Source organism: Pleurodeles waltl, chromosome 11, assembly GCF_031143425.1.
Source record: "Pleurodeles waltl isolate 20211129_DDA chromosome 11, aPleWal1.hap1.20221129, whole genome shotgun sequence".
Classification (NCBI taxonomy): Eukaryota; Metazoa; Chordata; class Amphibia; order Caudata; family Salamandridae; genus Pleurodeles; species Pleurodeles waltl.
The window spans coordinates 113,813,457-113,836,637 of record NC_090450.1 but is presented as its reverse complement, the minus strand read 5'-3'; the positions used below and the strand labels follow the sequence as shown (position 1 = coordinate 113,836,637).

Here is a 23,181-nt window from a genome sequence, read left to right as displayed (position 1 = left end):
CATCGAGGTGTGCAATGCAGACCCCCTCTAACCTATACCGTTCCATGGATGTGGTGGTCCCCTGGGCTGTGGGGGGAACCACTGATCCCCGCATTCTTAATCTATTGGTCCCAGGGAGGTGGCGGTCCCCCAGGCTGTGAAGGGCTATTCAGTCCTCTTGTATTCTTAATCTATTTAGCCCTGTAGAGGTGGCAGCCCCCTGCATATAGATTGTGTTTTGCCCTGGGAAGGTGTGGTCCCCAGGGCTGCAGGTGGCTGTGCGGCCTTCCTGCATTCTTGATCTATTTAGCCACGGGGACGTGGTGATCCTCAGGGTTGTGGGGGGGCTTTGCAGCCTCCGCATATCTACCGTATTCAACCCCAGGGAGGTGGCGCGTACTGGGGCACTGGGGGGCTGGCAGCCACCCCGCTTTACTTCATGATAGCCCCAAGGAGGTGGTGGTCTGCAGGGCTGAGGGGCCCTAGGCAGCCCCTCTGCACTCACAATTGCAATGCCTCCGGGACCCGGCCCAACGGGGTCTGCTTTTAAACAAGCGTAGGTGCCCTTGCTTCATCTTTTTTCAATTTTCATTCAATCCATGGATCTGCCATAATGCCTGCAGAATGTTCTTTTTTAAAACTGTTTTTTTCCTCTGAGGGATTCCCTCTGGGACCCCAGCATCAGAGTAAAGGGGGGTCAGGATGTCCCTACCCTGGCCTTTTTTCTTTTTTAAAAAAATCTTTTTTTCTGAAACTCAACTGAAACCGAGTCCCAAAATGGCTGCCAACACTTCCTTGCTAAAGTGTTGGCATCCAACCAGATCTCAGCAGGAGATTGGGAAGGATTGTGAAGCCTTCGCGTTCCTATATATACAAATTTATTTTTTCTTTCTTTTCTCAAAATCTACAGAGTAGATTTACACCAAATAACAACAAGCATTTGCAATGCAGTGGTCTCGCATTTGCTCAAGATAGAGCTATTAGCACTGTAAATTCCTAACCGGACTTTTCTTGCCACATAACTTTTTCACAGCACCACGGACACCATGAGCATCAGCGATAAGGAGAGACAAAAGGGAAAAAGAAGTTTGCTTGCTGTCAAACTTATCAGCAAAAGTGCAATTATCCATGTAACAGGGGTGATGGCCAAGGCTGTAACAAAACCTCCCCAGGAGGGACAAACATAAACCATTTACCAATGTCATCAAAGGAATTTTGAAGGGTGAGCCCACGAACGAGTGATAGTGATGGGTATGAGGAGGGCGTTTTAAAAGCCCAGATACAAACCAACACATTGGAAAAGCAGTGCATTCGCACTACTATGCTCGACCTAAAAAGGGTGCTTTCTGGACTAAGAGCTACCTTTCTGCCAAATTTGGTATAATTCTGTCCAGTGGTTCGGGCGCTAGTCCTGTTCAAAATCCCTAAAAGTGCATGGCTAAAAATTGTTTCAGGACCCCCAAATTTAATCTGCTCCTGCTTGACGGATCACCTGAAACTTTCCAGATATCAGCTAAAGTGAGCGTCGTATTTTTTTTGAGAATTTCATGAACATTCATCAAACTGTGCCAAAGTTATTAGCAAAACACAAAATGCTTTTTCTATAGAAAGTAGCTCCTAACTACAACTAGCTAGTGGTGACAGCATGTATGTATTTATATATATATATATATATATGTGTGTGTGTGTGTGTATATATATATGTGTGTGTATATATATATATGTGTGTGTGTTTGTGTGTGTATATATATATGTATATATATCTGTATATATATATATATATATATATATATATATATATATATATATATATATATATATATATATGTATGTATATACATACATATCCATATGTAAGGCCCTGTGGACTGCAGCACCTGTTCTGCCATCCACTAAACTGACAAAGGAAACATGACTTCAGGTCACATTACTGACAGAATATCGGAAACAGAAATATAGTGTTGACATAATATAATTTCAAGAATATCTAGGACCAAGCTATTGAGAAGGAAAATGCGAATAATAAGTAAGTATAGATTTACTGTACTTAACTCCAGATATACACATATATATATATATATATATATATATATATATATGTGTGTGTGTGTGTCCTCGATATTCTTGACACAATATTTTGTTCAACAATATTTCTGTTTCTGATTTCCTGTCTAAATGCTCTTTAAGTCTACTTTAGTAGCCTGACTTCTGCATCTTTAAAACTGCAGGTGAAACTGTGCAACTAATCTTTTTTGACAGCAAAGAACCCTTGTTTTGTTCCTTTAATTGCCTTTCAAAGCTTGGCACAAGCTAGTGGGATTGGAAACGGACCCCAAAACTAGCCTGGTGTAACTGAAGAGGAGGGAACTGCTCATTACTGTAAACACACCCCAGGCTGGGACACAAGTTTCCTTGAGGGCAGAAAGATCCTGCCATGTTGGATTTGCCTCTGAAGAATACACTGTAGGATTGTTTGCAATGAGTCAAACAGCTCATACTCTAAACGTGGGAAGTTTTGCCCTTGAGAACTTTTCGCTCATTGGTAACAGAGTGTCCAGGATTCACCCACATCCACCGCCTAGTGAATACACCAGGGGGGTATCTTACAGATCATCAGAACTCTCTCAGGACCATCAAAGGAAGAGAAAAAGACTAGACCTGCTGTTTGAGACCTGTCTGTTGTCCTACTCACACTTGCACCAAGAACTTAAAAGTGAACTTCCCAGGCCGATTTCTGACCTGCCCTCCTGTGTGCTTGCAGGTACACCCACAAACTGTTAGATTTTTTTTTTTTCTTGAAATGCCCAGTTGACAAATAGAAACTGGATCTGGATCAGACCTTCCTGGTGGCCTCTTCTGATGTGAGCTCTGGCCCCTATGTGCTTTCCATAAGGTTGTCAAAGACTTAGAAGTGGCCAAGATGAGCTGCAAGAGAATCTCTGAAAAGTTAATAGTTAAAAAATTATGCGACTTTAAACCAATACGAAATGCAATCAGGACCTTCCAGCAAAAGTTTCTGATTTGGAAGAGTGGTCATTAGCTACAGCTTCAGGTTTGTCTCGATGAAGATGGTTGGCATCCACAAGAAGGTTACAGCTGAAAGCAATGATTTTGATCTTGGAAGGCATATAAAGTATACACCCGACATGAGGAGTTTAGTGGCCTCAAACACTGAATTTCTCCAGCTCAGAGCTTTTTCTGCTAAAACCATCAGCTTCAGTGAAGCCTCACCTAGTTGTTATCTGGCTTCAAGATACTTTTTATGGCTACAGCAGTGGCCTCTGCAATGGTGAAGGAGCACTGCTCCACTGGCTAAAAGCCAGCAGCTGAAAAATAAAACAATATTTTATTATCATTTATTTTTCAGCTCCTGGCTCAGTTAGCATGTGCAGGGAAGGGCAGGCCTTGGTCATAGGAGAGGGAGGATGAGTGGAGAGCACTTAAGTTATAGGTTTCTCCAACCAGGATGTGTTGCACAGCTGGATTAGAGAAACAGCACAGACTCCTATGCACTGTCAGAGAGGTAGACCAAGCCACTCAGACCAATCCTGGCACTGCTCTCATGCTAGGTATAGCCTGTGCTGGTGTCCCAGGGTCTGCTAGGACCCCATCTGCAGCGAAAAGAGGAGCGAGGTGGTCCACAACGGCAGACCAGGTAAGTGTTTTTTAATTAGTATTATTTCCCCGATTACCGTCCCGCCGTCGCAGCCGCCTTGAGATTTGCGGTGGCTGCCACTGGGATATGGCTGGCAACCTTGCCCCTCTGGAGGATTTTGACTTCCATATCAGAACATATGTGTTTGATCTGGATGATCTACCTTAGTGCATCCAACTGACGTTACATTGCAAGCAGCCTGAAATCACACCTACGTCTGGTCAACAGCGAATGGTGACTAGTGACTGGAATGTAACTTTTTCTTGGAGCTTTTTTAATTAAATATTTAACAATCTGCAAGTCTATTTCCTCTTACTGTAATTTTGCTGCATTGGTGTCATTATACTCATTACATTCTTCTAAATCAGTTGTGGGATTTTCAATTTTCCTCTCTTTTGACTTTTTAACTGTTTTGTTACTGCTAAACATGTCACACATGTTCCTAAGTTAAGCCTGTCTACTTTGTGCAAAGGTTCCCAAAGGGTTTTACCGGATTTAAATGATTGAAATGTTTTTTCTTTCTGAACCAGTTTGTGGCCTTTTTCCATGTGGTGAACTCCCATCCCCCCTAATCAATAATCCACTTTTTTACAAATTCCTTGTTTACCCCCCTAAAAATCACTTCTGTCTAGAGACATAACTGGTTAATAAGTTGACCAATCAAGATACAGGGAGTGCAGAATTATTAGGCAAGTTGTATTTTTGAGGATTAATTTTATTATTGAACAACAACCATGTTCTCAATGAACCCAAAAAACTCATTAATATCAAAGCTGAATATTTTTGGAAGTAGTTTTTAGTTTGTTTTTAGTTTTAGCTATGTTAGGGGGATATCTGTGTGTGCAGGTGACTATTACTGTGCATAATTATTAGGCAACTTAACAAAAAAAAATATATACCCATTTCAATTATTTATTATTATCAGTGAAACCAATATAACATCTCAACATTCACAAATATACATTTCTGACATTCAAAAACAAAACAAAAACAAATCAGTGACCAATATAGCCACCTTTCTTTGCAAGGACACTCAAAAGCCTGCCATCCATGGATTCTGTCAGTGTTTTGATCTGTTCACCATCAACATTGCATGCAGCAGCAACCACAGCCTCCCAGACACTGTTCAGAGAGGTGTACTGTTTTCCCTCCTTGTAAATCTCACATTTGATGATGGACCACAGGTTCTCAATGGGGTTCAGATCAGGTGAACAAGGAGGCCATGTCATTAGATTTCCTTCTTTTATACCCTTTCTTGCCAGCCACGCTGTGGAGTACTTGGACGCGTGTGATGGAGCATTGTCCTGCATGAAAACCATGTTTTTCTTGAAGGATGCAGACTTCTTCCTGTACCACTGCTTGAAGAAGGTGTCTTCCAGGAACTGGCAGTAGGACTGGGAGTTGAGCTTGACTCCATCCTCAACCCGAAAAGGCCCCACAAGCTCATCTTTGATGATACCAGCCCAAACCAGTACTCCACCTCCACCTTGCTGGCGTCTGAGTCGGACTGGAGCTCTCTGCCCTTTACCAATCCAGCCACGGGCCCATCCATCTGGCCCATCAAGACTCACTCTCATTTCATCAGTCCATAAAACCTTAGAAAAATCAGTCTTGAGATATTTCTTGGCCCAGTCTTGACGTTTCAGCTTGTGTGTCTTGTTCAGTGGTGGTCGTCTTTCAGCCTTTCTTACCTTGGCCATGTCTCTGAGTATTGCACACCTTGTGCTTTTGGGCACTCCAGTGATGTTGCAGCTCTGAAATATGGCCAAACTGGTGGCAAGTGGCATTGTGGCAGCTGCACGCTTGACTTTTCTCAGTTCATGGGCAGTTATTTTGCGCCTTGGTTTTTCCACACGCTTCTTGCGACCCTGTTGACTATTTTGAATGAAACGCTTGATTGTTCGATGATCACGCTTCAGAAGCTTTGCAATTTTAAGAGTGCTGCATCCCTCTGCAAGATATCTCACTATTTTTTACTTTTCTGAGCCTGTCAAGTCCTTCTTTTGACCCATTTTGCCAAAGGAAAGGAAGTTGCCTAATAATTATGCACACCTGATATAGGGTGTTGATGTCATTAGACCACACCCCTTCTCATTACAGAGATGCACATCACCTAATATGCTTAATTGGTAGTAGGCTTTCGAGCCTATACAGCTTGGAGTAAGACAACATGCATAAAAAGGATGATGTGGTCAAAATACTCATTTGCCTAATAATTCTGCACTCCCTGTATGTGAAGGTGTTTGTGTTACTTTTGTTTCTTTACCAGGGAAAACAAGTTAAAATGTTTAAGTTTTAAATTTGAGCCCAGAAATGACAGTCTGAAACCTGTGAAATCACTTCCTGTAGAGATGCAAGCTGCGAAACGGAATCATTTAATTCCTGTGGAGATGAATGCTGGGAAATATAGAGATGTTCCTACTGAGGTGGATTCGGTGAAATGAGGACTCTTATTACTCCTCTACCCTGTTTAGTAGTTGAAAGCACAAGTGTATGGTTTTGGGGGCATACACAGCATAAAATTATAAACGGTAATGTCAATTAGGAAGATGCTTTTCACTGTCGTGGTTCCGAGTGACAGAACCGACAAGTCCAGCTTTCCTCTTGAATGTTTGATGTCACTCACAAGGCCTCGGTGAAAGAATACTCGTAACTCACTGTTACTAATAAAAAAAAATCTATATTTAACGGGCATGGGTGTAAATGACCAACACACTTGTAAATAACAGCCACCACTCCAACGGTATAGTCTCTCCTATGAGGCACCCCTATTCCTCTGCTGTGCGCGGCGTGCATCTTTACTTCAGAAAGTCTCAAGAAAAAATGAAAGTCATACATTTTCATATTGTGTATTTACCTTCCGAGAGAAAACAATGCTGATGATGCAAATCAACTCGAATCCGATGATTAAGATACCTATACTACTCTGGCCCACATCTGGCTCCATATTTCAGCAGCTTCTAATACCGGTAATATTGCTTTCAGACAGCACTAGATGGACTTCGGTAGGATAAATTCGGCACAGCTCTATCTTAATCTGTTCTTTATTAGCTTTCCTTAAGTGATTCTTTCTCTGGGGCTGGAAGGAAGCACTTAAAGGAAATGAGCATTCTGTTAGCAAACAATGCAGCTTCACTTCCAAGGTAGTCGCCTGGTTGCTAGATTTCCTGAGGGTGACTAATGAGGCTAGAACAAAACGAGAACTCGAAGCACATAAAAGCAGCTTTTATCTTTAATAACCAAATACTGTACTCTGTGCTGTCACAGTACTGTCCCCCAACACACTGTAGTTAACATAGCACTGTGTTGGTAAACTGTAGTATATGCCAGCATTGCGACAGAGGTGTCATTTTGTTAAAGAAAAAAAAAACAGGAAATCACCTGTGTTCCTTTTGGTCATGTGTCCCTTTCAGTGATTAAATGCCATGCACTTGTGAAATGGGTGCTATAAAAAACAATGTCACTTCTGTTAATTTCGATAGTTTGAAGTAAAAGCTAGATCGTTATCCTTGTTATCTTCTTGCAAGCTGTTTCATGCCAATCTCCGACACTCGGAGATAAGTCATTAACTCATATTTCTCAGTTTATTTAAAAGGACCAAAACATATAAATCTGTAGATGCAGTAAATATAAGGTAGATAATGTCCTTCTAACGGAAGGTCATTATTTTGTTTTAAATAATTAAAATGAGCAGTGATAATTCATGCCATTTGTCAATTCTTAATGAAACAACCACTTTATTTAGTAGGTCTTCCAATGCCCAAAGGAAGCACGATTTTCTATTACAGCTCTCCGTCTCGTTTTCCGTTGAATCGGCAGTATGTTGCGTCAAAGGTGATACTGAATACTTCGTTTAAATGTGGCCGAGTCCCTCCGGATCTCAGATCCGGTAGTAAACAAAAGCTAACATTGAATGGGGTCCTTATCACGCCCTATAATTATGTCTTTTACTTTATGGACAAAGCATTAATGGACGAGACAGGCCACGTGGGGCAAGCAAAGTCAGCGATTTATTTACTGTTTATATTTGACATGTTTTACTTAATCTTCCCTTCCCTAAGAATATTTGAGATGATTTTTTAACACCTAGTATATTCCTCTTGTATAGTGCATACTTTGAACGGAGTACTCTGGAGTTTAGGCTGCCAGTGGGTCAAATAGGTGTTCAGAATACGTGGTCATCCAATCCTTGTCCTCTCTGCAGAGTGCACGGAACAATGGCCATGTACGCCAGAGACCAAAATATTAACAAGGTATAATGCTTACAGACAGGGGTGGCTCCGTCGCCCCACTTGATTGTGGAGGAAGGAAAAATGAAATGATAATAATGCAATGTTATTATCATTTTATTTTTCCTGGGAGTAAGGGGCGGGACTGGGCTGGAGTGAGGGGGCTGGAGGAGGCTTTCTGCTGCATAAAGTGTGCATGTCTGTTTGGCCGGCTGTGTTGACCCGGCCAAATAGACATGCACACTTTTCGAGTTCTCTACCTGGCTGTATTGCGCAGTCGAGTGGCGAAAATGCCCAGGCTGCCACTCCCAGTCTGAGCGGTGAAGCAGGCCACTCAGACCAATCGCAATGCTGCTTTCAACAGCGTCGTGATTGGCTGGCCAGGTAAGCCCAGGTAAGATTGCATTTTATTTTTGAAAGTGCCATAGGCGGCCCTGAAATGAGCCCCCATACATGGCATAGGGTGCAATGGCCATGCCCAGGGGAGCCTTGTCCTCTGTGGGAGCCATTGGGGTGGTGGGCATGACTCCTGCCTTGTCTAAGGCAGGAGTCATGTGGCATGGTAGGTTTAGCACCATAAAATGACGCTAATCTGGTTAGAGTCATTTTTTTACTCTAACCTGCCTAAAGTCATTTTTTGGTGCTAAACCCTCTTCTTCTATACTGCCAGTCTCACCTGACTAAAGTCATTTTTTTTTTTACTCTATCCTACCCTTTGCTCCGGCTTGCACCATTCCATAAATATGGTGCCCGGCTGGTGCACAGAAATGGTGCAAGCCAGTGCTAAACTTTTTGGTTCAAAACTGAGTTAGTGCAGTTTTGCACCAAAAAGTATAAATAAGGGCCAATATTTTGTAAGTTTGTGCCACTTTTTCGTCAAAAAATGACGTTAATGCAGCACAAAAAGTATAAATCAGGGCCTTGGTGCTAGATGGGTCTAGCACCAAAGTATAAACATTGAGTTAGTTTTGCACCAAATTAGAGCTAAAAAAATGACGCTAATTCAGTGCAAACAGAGTATAAATATGCCGCAGGGTATAAATATGCCCCTAAATATGGTGTTAAGGCCATAGAGTCATTTTCTGCACGAGAACACCTACCTTGCAACTCATTAAGGCAAGGTAGGTCTCCACTTCCTAAAAATGACTTTAACTCCATAATTTTGGCACTAGACGAGTCTAGCACCAAAGTATAAATATGGAGTTAGTTTTGCACTGAATTAGAGTAAAAAAAAAAATGACGCTAATTCAGTGCAAACAGATTATAAATATGCCCCAATAGTATTTTGTACGTTTGCACCGCTTTTGCGCCAAAAAGCGGCGCAAATGCAGCACTAAAAAAGTATAAATATGGATCTAAATGTATTACCCATTTTCGGCAGATCCAAGCGCTTATAATCCTGAACAGTTTTGGATTATATATTATTTCTTTAGAAGCAGTATTATACAAAAACGTTCAAAAGCTCGAGATGCCCGCTATCCACTGCATAGTGCCCAAAGAAAGCTTGGACAAGCAATAATAGTCGTTTATTTTTTTGTTTGGAGGAAGACCTTTTCTTTATACATGCAAATAAATTTCTATGTGGAATGTTGTGTTTAACCCGCTGGTCACTGCCATTGTAGGGTGATTCGTTAAATGTTTAGAGCATAATATTAAAAAATACATAGGCACATATTGATTAGTTGCCAATATGTGCACTCCCAAATGTACCCTCTTAACTACTGGCATTCCTGTTCCAACAGAGAAAATCAGAGGATAGTCACTGTTGCATTGGTAGACATCTAATAACTTTCTTCTAATTTCTCTTCCCCTGTCTCGTTCCTCTTCTCCTCTCTATATGTGTTCACTTCTTTGGCTAAGCAGTTAATTGTGACTCTGGTGAGTAAGAGAAATGGGATGGGGCAGGATACAGAAGATGGACTGGTACATACAGAAAAGTGTAAGTCAAGAGAAGTGAAGTACAGGGAGAAGGGGCAGATATAGAGATGATGTAAAAATATATGTGAGGTAGGGAGAGTAGTAAAGTAAATAGAGAAAGGTGAGATAGTCACAAGGAAATATTAAGATATATAGAAAGAGGACGTTTTTAGAATGTTATAGAGAGGTAGAGAGAGAGAGATAGAGATAGGGAGAAACAATGTAGAAATAGAGGTGAATTAGAGAAAGGTAAAGGCAGCGAAAGGATGCGTTAGACAGACATGAGGGAAAAAGAGAGTAAAGACGGAGCAAAATGAGTAAAGGTATAGGAAAACAGGTCAAGTAACTTGAGTAGAAGGGAAGACAGATAGGTAGAGAGCGAGATGGGGGGTAGAAAGATAAATGTGGTGAAGAGTAAAAAAGAGGAAGTTGAGAAACAAATGTGAAGCAGGTGGGTGTTCTACAGAGGTAGAGAGTTCTGAGAGGAAGGGGTAGTGAGAAAAGTAGCCTAGTCAGTCTATTCTTGTAGATTGGGGTTTGAGTGTAGATTTTCCTAGTGTTAATGACGGAAAGTCTTAATTTTATTAAAGACACGGAGGCGAGTATTATGCCTTCTTTTCTTGCTTTATTTAAAACAGCAGCAAAAAAGAAAAACTACAAATCCCATGAGCGTGGTGAATACCAGCCAATGGGAAACAAACAATAGTCCATAACCAATAACCAATGGATAACCACTTGAACCCTTATGACGTAACTGGACTACGAACAGCCCTCTTTTCTTGCGCTAAAATCAGCTGTTACGAAACAAAGGAAATATAGCTGCCAAAATTAACAGGGCCATGATGAAAGACAACAACTCAGTACAAAAGTTCATGAGACCAGGAAACTGCTGATGAAGGGAAGCACACTGATGATCCGCCAAACAGAGCAGAGGATATGGAGAAAGCGCTGACGATGACGATCCCTCCGAACCATAGGAAATTGGTTTAAGTGGAAGGTTGAACCGCCGATGGCACTAAAGGGAGGGAAGATAAATAAAGAACAGTAGTTATCAGGAAAACAACGGGTGGGATAATACTCGCCTCCGTGTCTTTAATAAAATTAAGACTTTCCGTCATTAACACTAGGAAAATCTACATTTTATGACAAGACCGGAGGCTCTTATTATGCATGTTTAAAGCGAATTAATAACATTCATAATCGTATTATCAATTGGTTTACAATAAAATACTTTAAACACATTGTCATTGGACCAATCTGCAGATCTAAGAATGTCCTCCAGACGGGAACCCGCCCAGAAAGCTTTAGACGCCATTGCACCCCTGGAAGAATGGGCTCCAAATATGGAAGTGTCAATGCCAGCCAAAGACATAATCCACTTGACCCAACGAGCCAAAGTAGCTGCGGATACGGGCTTGTGAGGTTTTTGAAAGGAAATGAGCAATTGGGAGGAAGAGGACGTTCTTAGATGTGCAGTCATATTCTCATATGCTTTCAAACATTGTGCTACACACAATTTGGGATGATTAGGGAAATAAGGGTAAAACACAGATTGCAAGTTAGTTTTTGTTCTTCTAGAAATAGTAAATAATACTCCCGAAGGAATAAACTGACGAGAAGAAATATCTAAAGCTTTGACATCAGAAATACGTTTAAGTGATACTAGGCACAATAACATGGCAAGTTTAGCCGATAACATCTTTAAAGAAAGAGCCGAGTTATCGGGCCAGGAAAGAAAGAAATTCAGTACAATGTTAACATCCCACAAAGTTCTATATTTGGGAAGAGGAGGATTAGAAAATTTTACTCCCTTTAAAAGTCGGCAAACAAGCGGGTGTTCTCCCGCTGGTCTTCCATTGATGGGACAGTGATTCGATGAGATGGCGGACCTGTACAGATTAATAGTACGGAACGCTTTGCCCTTGCTAGCCTCTGCTGCAAGGAAATTCACTAGGAAAGTAACATCTGCTGAAAGGGGATCGATGTGTTTTCCCAAACACCAGCTGTGCCATAAAGACCAGGCTGACTTGTATGCATTCCTAGTGCCGGGGGCCCAGGACTGTTTGATATATTCCGAAGCTTGTGACGAAATGCAAGGGAAAGACTGGAAATTCCCGAAATTTTCCAGGCCGACAGGGCAAGAAGGTTGTCGATACTGAGGTTGTGAGGTCGTTGAAGGGGATCTAGAAGAAGATCCGGGAAAGATGGAATGAGAAAAGGAAAATCTATTGCTAGTTCCAGAAGAGTTGGAAACCAAATTTGGGATTGCCAAAAAGGAACGATAAGAATTAAGGTAGCTTGTTGACGTCGGGCTTGGGCAAGAACTCTGCTGATCATAACGAAGGGAGGGAAAGCGTACGAAAGGAACTTGGACCAGACCTGAAGGAAAGCATCGCAGGCCAGAGCTGAGGGGTCCGGTCTCCAACTGTAAAAATGGGGAAGTTGTGTGTTGAGTCGTGACGCGAATAAATCTATCCCCATGGGACCCCATCTGTTTTGGAGAAATTGGAAAATTGCGGGGTGAAGCTTCCAGTCGCTTGAATCGTGAAGATGACGTGAATGCCAGTCGGCGATGGAGTTTAGAGATCCTGGAAGATACTCTGCTTGGACTGAGATTTGATTTGCGAGACAAAACTCCCAAAAACTTTTGGCCAGTTCTGCTAAGGGTTTGGATTTCGTACCCCCTAGATGGTTGATATAGCGGACCGCGGAAATGTTGTCCATCCTTAAAAGAATAGCGCAGCGTACCCTGTTCTTTGCTAGGCTTCTTATCGCAAAGGAGCCTGCAAGCATCTCTAAACAGTTGATGAGCAATTTGGACTCCTTCGCAGACCATGGACCTCCAGTCGAGATTGGTCCACATCGGGCCCCCCAACCTGTTAGGCTTGCATCGGATTCTAATACAAGATCTGGGGCTGATGGAAAGATAGTCCTTCCGTTCCATGCATCTAAATGGTCTATCCACCATTGCAGTTCTATGCGGGAATCGTGATCTAGGGGAATAACGTCTGCGTAAGAAAGCCCTCTGCGGAGATGTTGAATCTTTAACCTTTGGAGAGCTCTGTAATGCAAAGGGCCTGGAAAAATGGCTTGAATGGACGAGGAGAGGAGACCGACGACCCGGGCAAGGGTTCTCAGGGAAATGGAAGCATGACGAAGAATTTGAAGAATCTCTGACTTTATGGACTTGATTTTTGCAGAAGGAAGAAGCAACGTGGCCGAAACTGAATTTATAAGGAAACCTAAGAATTCTATAGTTTGGGTAGGAAGAAGAATAGATTTCTCTTTGTTTATGATAAAGCCAAGGTCTGTCAAAAGAGAACAAGTGAGGTTGAGATGGGACGAGAGGAGATGAGGAGATTGATTCATGAGAATTATATCGTCTAGGTAAATAAGGAGTCTGACTCCTTGTGCTCTGAGGTGTGCAGTCACTGGTTTCATGAGCTTGGTGAAACACCATGGAGCTGACGACAGACCGAAAGGAAGAGATGTAAAGTGATAAAATTGGTCTAGCCACTGAAACCTTAGAAACTTCCTGTGTTCCGGGTGAATTGGAACTACCAGGTAAGCGTCCTGTAAATCCAAACAAACCATCCAGTCGTTTTGAAGAAGAGAATCTCTGAGATGGAGAATGGTTTCCATCTTGAAGTGGCGATAAACCACAAATTGATTGAACGACTTGAGATTGATCACCGGCCTCATTTTCTTGTTCTTCTTCTGAACTAAGAAAATGGAACTGGTGAAGCCTAGCGGATGAGGAAAAGTGGGGCCAATAGCTCTTTTTTGAAGGAGTATCTGAACTTCTGAGGAAATAAGAGCGGACATATCTGTAGAAAACCGTGGAAGAGATGGAGTCCCTGATTGTATTGGAGTGGAATAGAATTCCATTGTGTAACCTCGAACAGTATTGAGAACCCAAGGGTCTGAAGAAATCATTAGCCAATTTGGGAGAAAATGACAAAGCCGACCGCCCACATGGACGGAAGACGGAAAAGGAATTACCTGACTGGGTGGCATTTCTGTTGTTCCTGAAGCCTCTGTAACGGAAACCTCTGGTTCGTTGTGGATAAAACTGGGGCCTGAAGTCTTGGTAAGAAGAATTGTAGGATTGGTTACCACGGGAGCCTTGGTTGTAATATGAACGGCCGGCAAAGCGGCTCCTGCCTCTGCCGGCCCTGTTGAAAACCCGTTGGTGGAACATTTTCTTTAAGGATTGTTGCGCCTTGTCGATTGACGTAAAAGTGGCCACGTACTTGCCTAGTTCCTTGATAAAGTTATTGCCGAAAAGGCAACCTTCTGTGTTGGAAAGCGCTTGAAGTGAAGCCAAATGGACTAACTTGGGATCCAGTTTGAGCAAAATTCCTTTGCGGCGTTCTTGCGAAATCGCAGCATTTGCATTGCCTAACAGACATACAGCTCTTTGGACCCACAGCGAAAGTTCTTCGGGATCCATCGTGGAACCATCGATTCTGGCGGACTCCGCCATGTCAAAAATACGTGTGAGTGGTCCAATGATGTCTAATAATTTGTCTTGGCAAGAAGACCAGGCTTTATCTACCCCTTTCCTGGGGTCCTTGCCAAATTTAGTGAAAAAGGTGAGGATGGGTTGGTCGATAGAAGGAGTAACGGATGCCTTATGCTCTAGAGAGGGCCGAGGACACTCGGATTTAAGTTTGGAACGAGTTTGTTTATCTAAAGGACAAAATAACTTGGTTGAAATGTATTCTCCAACGTGAGGAGCCGGAAACCATTCAGTTGAGTTGGGATGCAATATGAACGAGGGGTCAAACATAGGCAAACCTTCCGAGTCTAGCAGAGGAGTAATATTATCAGAAGACGTTTTAATTCTTTTAGGAGCAGGGGCCGAGTCACAATCGTCCTGATCAGATGGGTCAACATCTGAGTTCACATCTGGAACCTCGTCATCTGTGTCTGGAATGGAGGTGATGACTACAGGAGTCGAAATGTTCTTGGATTTTGTCTTGCGTTTTTGAGCAATGCTCTCCGTGACTCTTTTCTCCTTAATTGGAGCCTTTTGAGGAGCCGCGTCCTCTGCCATGGGTGAGGGAACCTCACAAACTTTCTGCGCCAATTTATGAGAAGTCTTAGGAGTAAGTGAAGGGCGCTGTCTGCATTCCCCTGCAGACTGGGCATTAAATGTATTATTAAACATTTTTAAAACGGAAGATTCCAGTGTCTTTGACAAATTATTCATTGAATTATTCACAGCTTGTTGAACTGTATTTTGAATAAAATGACTGATGTCTTGCTTAATAGCAGAAACCTCCTCAGGATCCTCCTGATGTGAGGCTGAACTGCCTGAATCCATGTTTGGAGCAAACTGGTTAATAAGGGGTTAATGAAAAAGGAAATGGAAACTAAGCCACAGCTCCGCCCCAGGGCGTGTTTAACTCTGCCTACTGAAATCCCTGATAACGACGGCAGGACTGGAAGGGGATGACGTTTCCGGAAAACTACTTGAGAAACGGTATGAATTTCCAACGTAGGAGCGGCGGTGAGCGAGGCAAACGCTGTGCAAATAACAGGAGGCAAACGAGATAGAACCGTTCCTCGCGCGTCGTCGAGATAATGGCGCGCAGCGAGAAACGGTTAAATCCGTTAAATGAAATTAGCGCGCGCCGGAGAGCGTGAAGGCACCACTGAAATGCGGCAACATGCCGACTAGGACAGACATGAAGTTAGTATCAAGTAAACATTACGCCGTGCGCATTAACCGTGAAAGTATTATACAATGTAAGAGAAAAAAAAAAGTCGACTTAACTGGATTACGAGCAGCAAGAAAAGAGGGCTGTTTGTAGTCCAGTTACGTCATAAGGGTTCAAGTGGTTATCCATTGGTTATTGGTTATGGACTATTGTTTGTTTCCCATTGGCTGGTATTCACCACGCTCATGGGATTTGTAGTTTTTCTTTTTTGCTGCTGTTTTAAATAAAGCAAGAAAAGAAGGCATAATAAGAGCCTCCGGTCTTGTCATAAAATACAAAATTATAGGTGCTTGTGTAAATGAACACGTTATACTGAAGTAACGCTTCCTTGATGCAAAGTTCTGAAGAGCACTATTTTAGCATAAAGAACGGCTGTCTTCCAGCAAAAAATCAGTTTTGCGCTCTAAAGTAAATACACTTGCAGTCGTTTGCCCTGCTTTGCGTCACTTTGCGTGACTTTGTTTTGGGGCAAAACCTTAGTAACTTTTGACCTTAGTTCTACTAAGCATGCTCCGCTGTTAAATTAGAAAAAGAAGTGTGTTTCATGAGCAATATTACAGCAGCAATTTAGACTGTTTCATTCACTTTACTAGGGAGCCCCTCGGATGTTGGGGACTCTGGGCAACTGCCCACTTTTCCCATGCATTAAAACGTCTCTAGGTTATCACACCTCACCACAGAAAGACTTACATTGAGAACTGACATAGGAAGCTCCTACTATAAAAAAGAGAAGAGAGAAGGCGATGTGCCCTTTTGACAATAGGAAAAGTCAGATTGTAACAAGCTAGGAAAAAGAGAATGCAGGATCTTCGAGGAAACCCAGGAAGTGATCAAGTGCGGGAAATTTGTCAAGCGCAAACAAACTGAGATTGCATAGGTAATCTTGTGGAATAGACTTTGCAACAGGGTATGTTAAACAGGCTATATGATAACATATAGCAGATAGGTAGTTGCTTTTAATAAAGATCAGTTCTTTATAGAGAAAAAAGTACAGCACCTTGAATGGTCCATCAGTGAATACACGTTTCCACAGCAGTCAAGTTTTGGGACCCACATAAAGACACCCTATAAAACAAGGGGCAATCTTATGAAGGGGCAGCATGCATAACGGAGGATCAGGACGTGAATTACATTCATGAAAATGGCCAATCTAATCCACATGTTTCAATTGCCATGCGATGCTTGAGGTGTGCACATAGATGTTTGCAAGTGCTGGGCCATGTTCTTTCAATTCTACAACAGCAAACAATGCCTCTTGCTGGACCATCTTGCCCCTGAGAAAGGCAATAGAGCCCTAATTGTAAAACAAATATAAAATAGTGGTACATCTCTGAGCCATTTTCACTACTCACACTGGTTAATTTGTCCTCTAAGCTCCTCTCCCCTAATGAAACCAAGGTATTGAATAAAGGACTGGGGTATGTTCCCACTCCAAAGGACGATTCTTTTCGTTTACAATGCGAACTGTCCCGGTTCTTTAGAAAAATACGCCTCCAATTTTTCTTTAAAGACAGACCTACTATCGATTCTCCACTAGACTCTGGCCTCAAAAAGCCTTCCCTATTCATACCTCCACTTTCCTCCATGCCTTGTGAGGTTCAGGCTTTCGAGAAAGCGGTCACCTCCGATGTCGAAAACCTACAACCACAACATAGATTTACTAACCTGTCCAGGATCGAGAATGAGGCACTCCGAGCTCTAGCAGCTGATTCCAATATTACTATCAAACCAGCTGACAAAGGAGGCGCCATTGTTGTGATGAATACTAAAGATTACAGACAGGAATGCCTTCGCCTTCTTGGCGATTCTACCTACTATGCTCATATTGATCGTGATCCTACGGGATGTTTGCAAACCGAGATACGTGGGATGATAAAGGAAGCTGTTAACAACACTTGGATATCCCAAAAGGAAGCCGAATTTTTGGATACAGAGGACCCCCGTATCCCTTATTTTTACTGCCTCCCAAAAATTCACAAAGGCATATCTCCTCCACCAGGACGCCCTATAGTCTCAGGGATTGGGTCCATCCTTGAACCACTTTCGATATTCTGTGACCATTTCCTACGACCTCTTGTACAACAATCAACCACTTACCTGAGAGACACTACAGACGTTCTTAATCTGATTGAAACCATAAATTCCACAGTACGTGTCGATGCCTTGATCACACTTGATGTTGAGGCTCTATATAAAAACATCCCACAAGTGGCCACACTGGAGGTAGTTGAGTCGTTTCTTTTATCCACCAGTTCAGAATTCACAACACCTGTTCATTTTATCATGCACTGTGCTAGTTTGGCTATGACTCGTAATTTTTTCCAGTTTGAGGATAAACTTTTCCACCAAATCCGCGGAACCTCGATGGGCAGCACTTTTGCCCCGAGCTTAGCATGTTTGTACATGTACGACTTTGAGAAACGTTTTATCCTACCTGAGTCCAATCCCTTTTCCGCCAATATCAAATTGTGGCGTCGCTATATAGATGACATCCTTGTCATTTGGCATGGCCCTATTGACGTAGTAGATGCATTCTCGACTTGGGTAAATAGTCTAGACCCCTTCCTTAACTTCACTTCCTCTGTATCTACTAAAGAGATCCCCTTCCTAGATTTGTTAATCAGCATAGAGGAAGGTCGATTGAAAACCCGCACCTTTCAAAAAACCACTGATCGGAACAGCTTATTACTATACGAGAGTCACCATCCCAAAGCACTAAGAGAAAATTTACCCTTTGGACAGTTTTTACGCCTTAGACGGAACTGTAGTGATGTACGACTATTTAATACCCAAGCCTCTGAATTACAGGTTAAACTACACGACCGCCATTACCCGGATAGAGTCATTAAAACAGCTTACAAACGAGCTAAGTATAGTAATAGGGACTCACTACTACAGCTTACCCCTAAATCTACGGACAACAAGCTTACCTGTGTTTCAACATTTACACCACTTTCTAACACAGTGAAGAAGATAATCAATAAGAGGTGGCCGGTCCTCTGCAGTGGTGGTGAAAATATCCCCAAGCCTGTGTTTGCGTTTAAGAGGACCGCAAACATAAAAGACATGCTGGTACACACCCGACCCAGACCCACCAACACCCCAAACAGACAGAAATCTCTATGGGATCTCCCCCCAGTTAAAGGTCACTTTCCATGTGGGAATTGCAATGTCTGCTCACTCACCAAACACACAGACATCTTACAGCTAGAGCCATTTTTAACATGGCATCTGATGAGACATACTAACTGTAACACCCGCAATTGTGTTTACCTTATCACATGTCCCTGTAATCTTAGATACGTGGGGATGACCACACGACCTGTAAAGATTAGGATAAATGAACACCGTAGCAACATCCGGTGTGGACGTATTACTACCAAACTTAGTATACATTTTATTGAACTTAACCACACACCAGACGACATGCGATGGGTGGTATTACAGACTTGCGACTCACCAGGCACCCGCCCGTTATTTGAGCTTGAACAACGCTGGGTATATAGACTCCATACTCACCAACAGGGACTAAACGATGACATCCCCTGGTTCCACCTCTCCAAATAGGTAGCAGCTTGGTTTTTTATTCAATTTTTTTGCCCTTCTTACAACCACTCTCAGAAGTTCCTGTTTGTTGGTCATCCTCTTTTTACTCCCACTAGAAGAGATTAGAACTAACCTTTCTGGACAAATGACATTAGTAAGATTAAATTTATCTACAATAGGATTTTGGAATCTCCTGACAGTTGGAACTGAGCTATTTCCGGCTTCTCTATAATCCACATACCACTTTAAGATGGCCGCCATATACAGAGTGCTCCCATCGCGTCCTGTTTTTTGAGTCCCTTTTTGATTTCCTTAGAGGCTCGTCACTGACGAGGACGTTACTGGGCAACTGATCATCTAATTGATGGACGCGCGCTCTGCGCGCATACTATTTATGCCGACAGCCTTCCGTTTCCGCATACGTTTGGGAATGCGACCCCCGGGTAGGTGCTGCTGCATAAACCGGTGACCTCGCAAGTAAGTGTCCATCTCCCCACTTCCTTTATAGAAACTTTACCACGGCACTTTTTTGAACGCTACGATGCATTCAGGTCGGGGCATCTCGTGTCCTGCATTTAATGATACGGCCGTGGATTAACAGACTGTACTCCTTCAGCCCAATTCTTTGTTTCTTCTTTAACTGACTACGGTGTGTTACATAAGGGTATGATTACTTCTGGGTCACGATATACCCTCCCATCTTTATCCCCCTCATGTGCCACCCTTCCTTTGACCTTTAGGAACGTCTCTTATGTTGTTTTATAATGAAGTATTTCTTCACTGGATAAAACTGGCTACATGCCCTACCCTATATGTGATATTAGGGATACTTATGAACATTTCTACAGAATTGATGATTGTTTTCTCTCTTGTTGCTTCTATGATGTATATGTATAAGATTTGAAGTGAGTCATATATAAATACAATTTTTTGAATTCCACTTTTACTGTAAATCCCTCATTTCCTCAAATTTGATCGGCCCATCCTCAGCCATTTGTGCCTTGGACTTGTATGATGACTGTATTACCCCAATACGATGCCCCCCCTTTTTTGGCATATGTTCTCTTACCACCAGATTTACTGTGTACCGGGTGATGGGCCAGCGATATCCCATGAAGCCTATTCTCTAATTGAGATGGTAAGCCACTTTATATGTTACCAGCATGGTGTGCCTACAATCACTTGATCACTGAGTGTTGCACTAGTTTGTCACTCCCCTTTTTCCTCATTAACCTACACTCGTCGCCCTTGAATATTGGTGAAGCGATGATATACTGAGCTAATTCTAGCGCCTTTTTTTGTTTCCCATACTTAGGGCGACTGATAGGAAAGGAAACCCAGACCGTTTTAGTCCTGTCAAGCGACTGATGACGTTCTGACTGTGAGCGTTAGTCAACAGAAGTATAAGTATTTTGTTTTTTTCTTGTGGAGAAAATCTATGATTAATTAGGTCCTGAAGAAGCGTCACGGGATCCTGTTGGACCAATAACGACGCGAAACATGTCGACCACATATTAAGGAGAGTCAGACCTTCTCCGTCCTCCTTAATTACTTTGATTGATCTTGTGTGAGTGTTCAAGCATTGCCTCTAGTTTCACTCCCTTGATTTCTTTTTAATCTTGACCACTTCCCAACAGCAAATAATAAACTATTAGGTGAGGGATCTGAGCCAATTTTATTATTCTCTTTCTGTACACTTTCTCCTCTCTCGGACCCATATTTGGCTCCGCGGCATCATCGAGTATATTCAAAAAGATCTCCGGCAAAGAGCCCCCCCTCGGGGGTGCCCGTCAGACATTGCAGCGCCAGTCTGACGAGGAGCTGTCCGATGATGAAGCATGACACCGAATACGGTGTGTGAGGACCATTGCTCCTGATTAACAGGACTCTTTCTCTTTTTCCTCTCCTTCCAATTTCGGAACAGTGTACCTTATCATATTAGTACTGTGTTGGGAGGACGTACACTGGACCGACCAATCCTCCTCTCTTACCCCCCTCTTTTTTCGAACTACTCACACAGACCAGCAATGTGGTCAACATCCAGCATGTCTACAATGAACCCAATGATCTTGACCTCAGAACCTTTAATGTATGTAATATGGCCAGTAGTCCTACTCTTTCCAGATCAACTTGTAAAGAGTGCAAGCAGGGGGAAGGTCAAAGAAGCGATTAGGGAAACAATGTGCCATGTATTTCTACTTTGATGTTACATCCTTTCTGTGCTTTTTGGTAACTATATGATGAGATACCTAATATGTTTCTACGGAGACAGTTTCAGAATAGCACTTTTGTTATTTGATTTTCAGTTTGAAAAGTACGGCATTACATGAAAGCACCTAAAGCTACTGTATTTTGCCGGATTTCAAATTGCTGTAATGGCACTGCTAGCAACAACATAACTATAGTCAGAAAACGCCGGGTCTCTCCACATTATATTAAGTGGGATACAAATAGCATCACTGAACAAAGAGCCGAAATGATTGCTCTAACACAAACACAAATATTTTATATAGCTGCTTAAATTTAGCTGGGCTTTTCTTTTTTGAGCAGTTTCATACCAAGACCTCATTCAGAGTTCTGCGTTAACTCTATGGGGGGACATTGGGGCCGGAGATAAACATTCTGGCCAGTATCTCCTCATGAAGTAAGGGGGATCGTGAGTTGTTTCTCTCAGAATTGGGAATAGCATGCAAACCAGGTATTAAAGGTTCCCAGGGGGATATAACTGGCCCAATTAAAGCAGGTGTTAAAGGTTTCGGAGGACTTTTTGTATTGATTTTACATCATGGTACAAGGAGAGTATATATTTGCATTGGTTTATCTTTCACGAATGCAGTCATAAGGTCTTTTCTTTTCACTTTTTGGTATTCTGCTATACCTGACAGCCTTAGGGTGGTCACCCCTAACTTTTTGCCTGCCTCCCTCCACTTTTGGATACTGGTTTTGCTGGTTTTAGGACTGCACACTTTACCACTGATAACCAGTGCTAAAGTGCATATGCTCTCTCCCTTAAACATGATGACATTGGATCATACCCAATTGGCTTATTTATTTACTTATAAGTCCCTAGTACAGTGCACTATATGTGCCCAGGGCCTGTAGATTAAATGCTACTAATGGGCCTGCAGCACTGCCTGTGCCACCCACTTAAGTAGCCCCTTAACCATGTCTCAGGCCTGCCATTGCAAGGCCTGTGTGTGAAGTTTTACTGCCAATTGAACTTAAAGGTTCTTGCCAAGCCTAAAACACCCCTTTTTCTACATGTAAGGCACCCCTAAGGTAGGCCCTAGGTAACCCATAGGGCAGGGTGCTGGGTAGACAAAGGCACATGTACCTGTGTAGTTTACATGTCGTGGTAGTGTAAAACTCCTAAATTCGTTTTGCACTGCTGTGAGGCCTGTTCCTTTCGTAGGCTAACATTAAGGCTACCCTCATATACTATTTGAGTGGTAGCTGCTGATCTGAAAGGAGTAGGGAGGACATATTTAGTATGGCCAGAATGGTAATACAAAATTCTGCTGACTTGTGACGTTGGATTTAATATTACTATTTTAGAAATGCCACTTTTAGAAAGTGAGCATTTCTCTGCACTTAAATCCTTCTGTGCCTTACAATCCACGTCTGACTAGGTCCAGTGTCAGCTCCCTTGTGCATTCACTCAGACAAACCCCAAACACAGGATGCTCAACCTCACTTGCATACATCTGCATTTTGAATGGGTGTTCCTGGGCTGGGAGGGTGGAAAGCCTGACACTTACATGTCAAAGGACAGTAGCCTGCCCTCACACAAGAGACTGCCACACTCCCTACTGGGACCCTGGCAGACAGGATTGAACTGAAAGGGGACCTTGTGCACTTCTAAGCCACTCTTTGAAGTCTCCCCCACGTCAGAGGCACCTTTGGGTATTTAAACAGGGCCTCTGCCCCTACCAACTCAGACACTTCCTGGAGAAGAGAACCTGAACCAGAACCTGCATCCCGCCAAGAAGAACTGCCTGGCTGCCCAAAGGACTCACCTGACTGCTGTCTGTGAAGGACTGTTTCCCTGCTGCCTTGTTCTCTGTGTTGAGAGGTGCTCTCCAAGGGCTTGGATAGAGCGTGCCTCCTGTTCCCTGAAGTCTCAGTCCCA

General features: G+C 42.7%; 1 long non-coding RNA gene across 1 annotated transcript; it reads left to right on the top strand.

Annotated features, from left to right (window-relative positions):
* The first annotated feature begins 19,475 nt into the window (after positions 1-19,475).
* LOC138266577 (uncharacterized) lies at positions 19,476-20,483 on the top strand. Its single transcript, XR_011199552.1, has 3 exons — positions 19,476-19,529; positions 20,128-20,190; positions 20,368-20,483. It is a non-coding gene; the product is annotated as an uncharacterized lncRNA (long non-coding RNA).
* Positions 20,484-23,181: the final 2,698 nt, after the last annotated feature.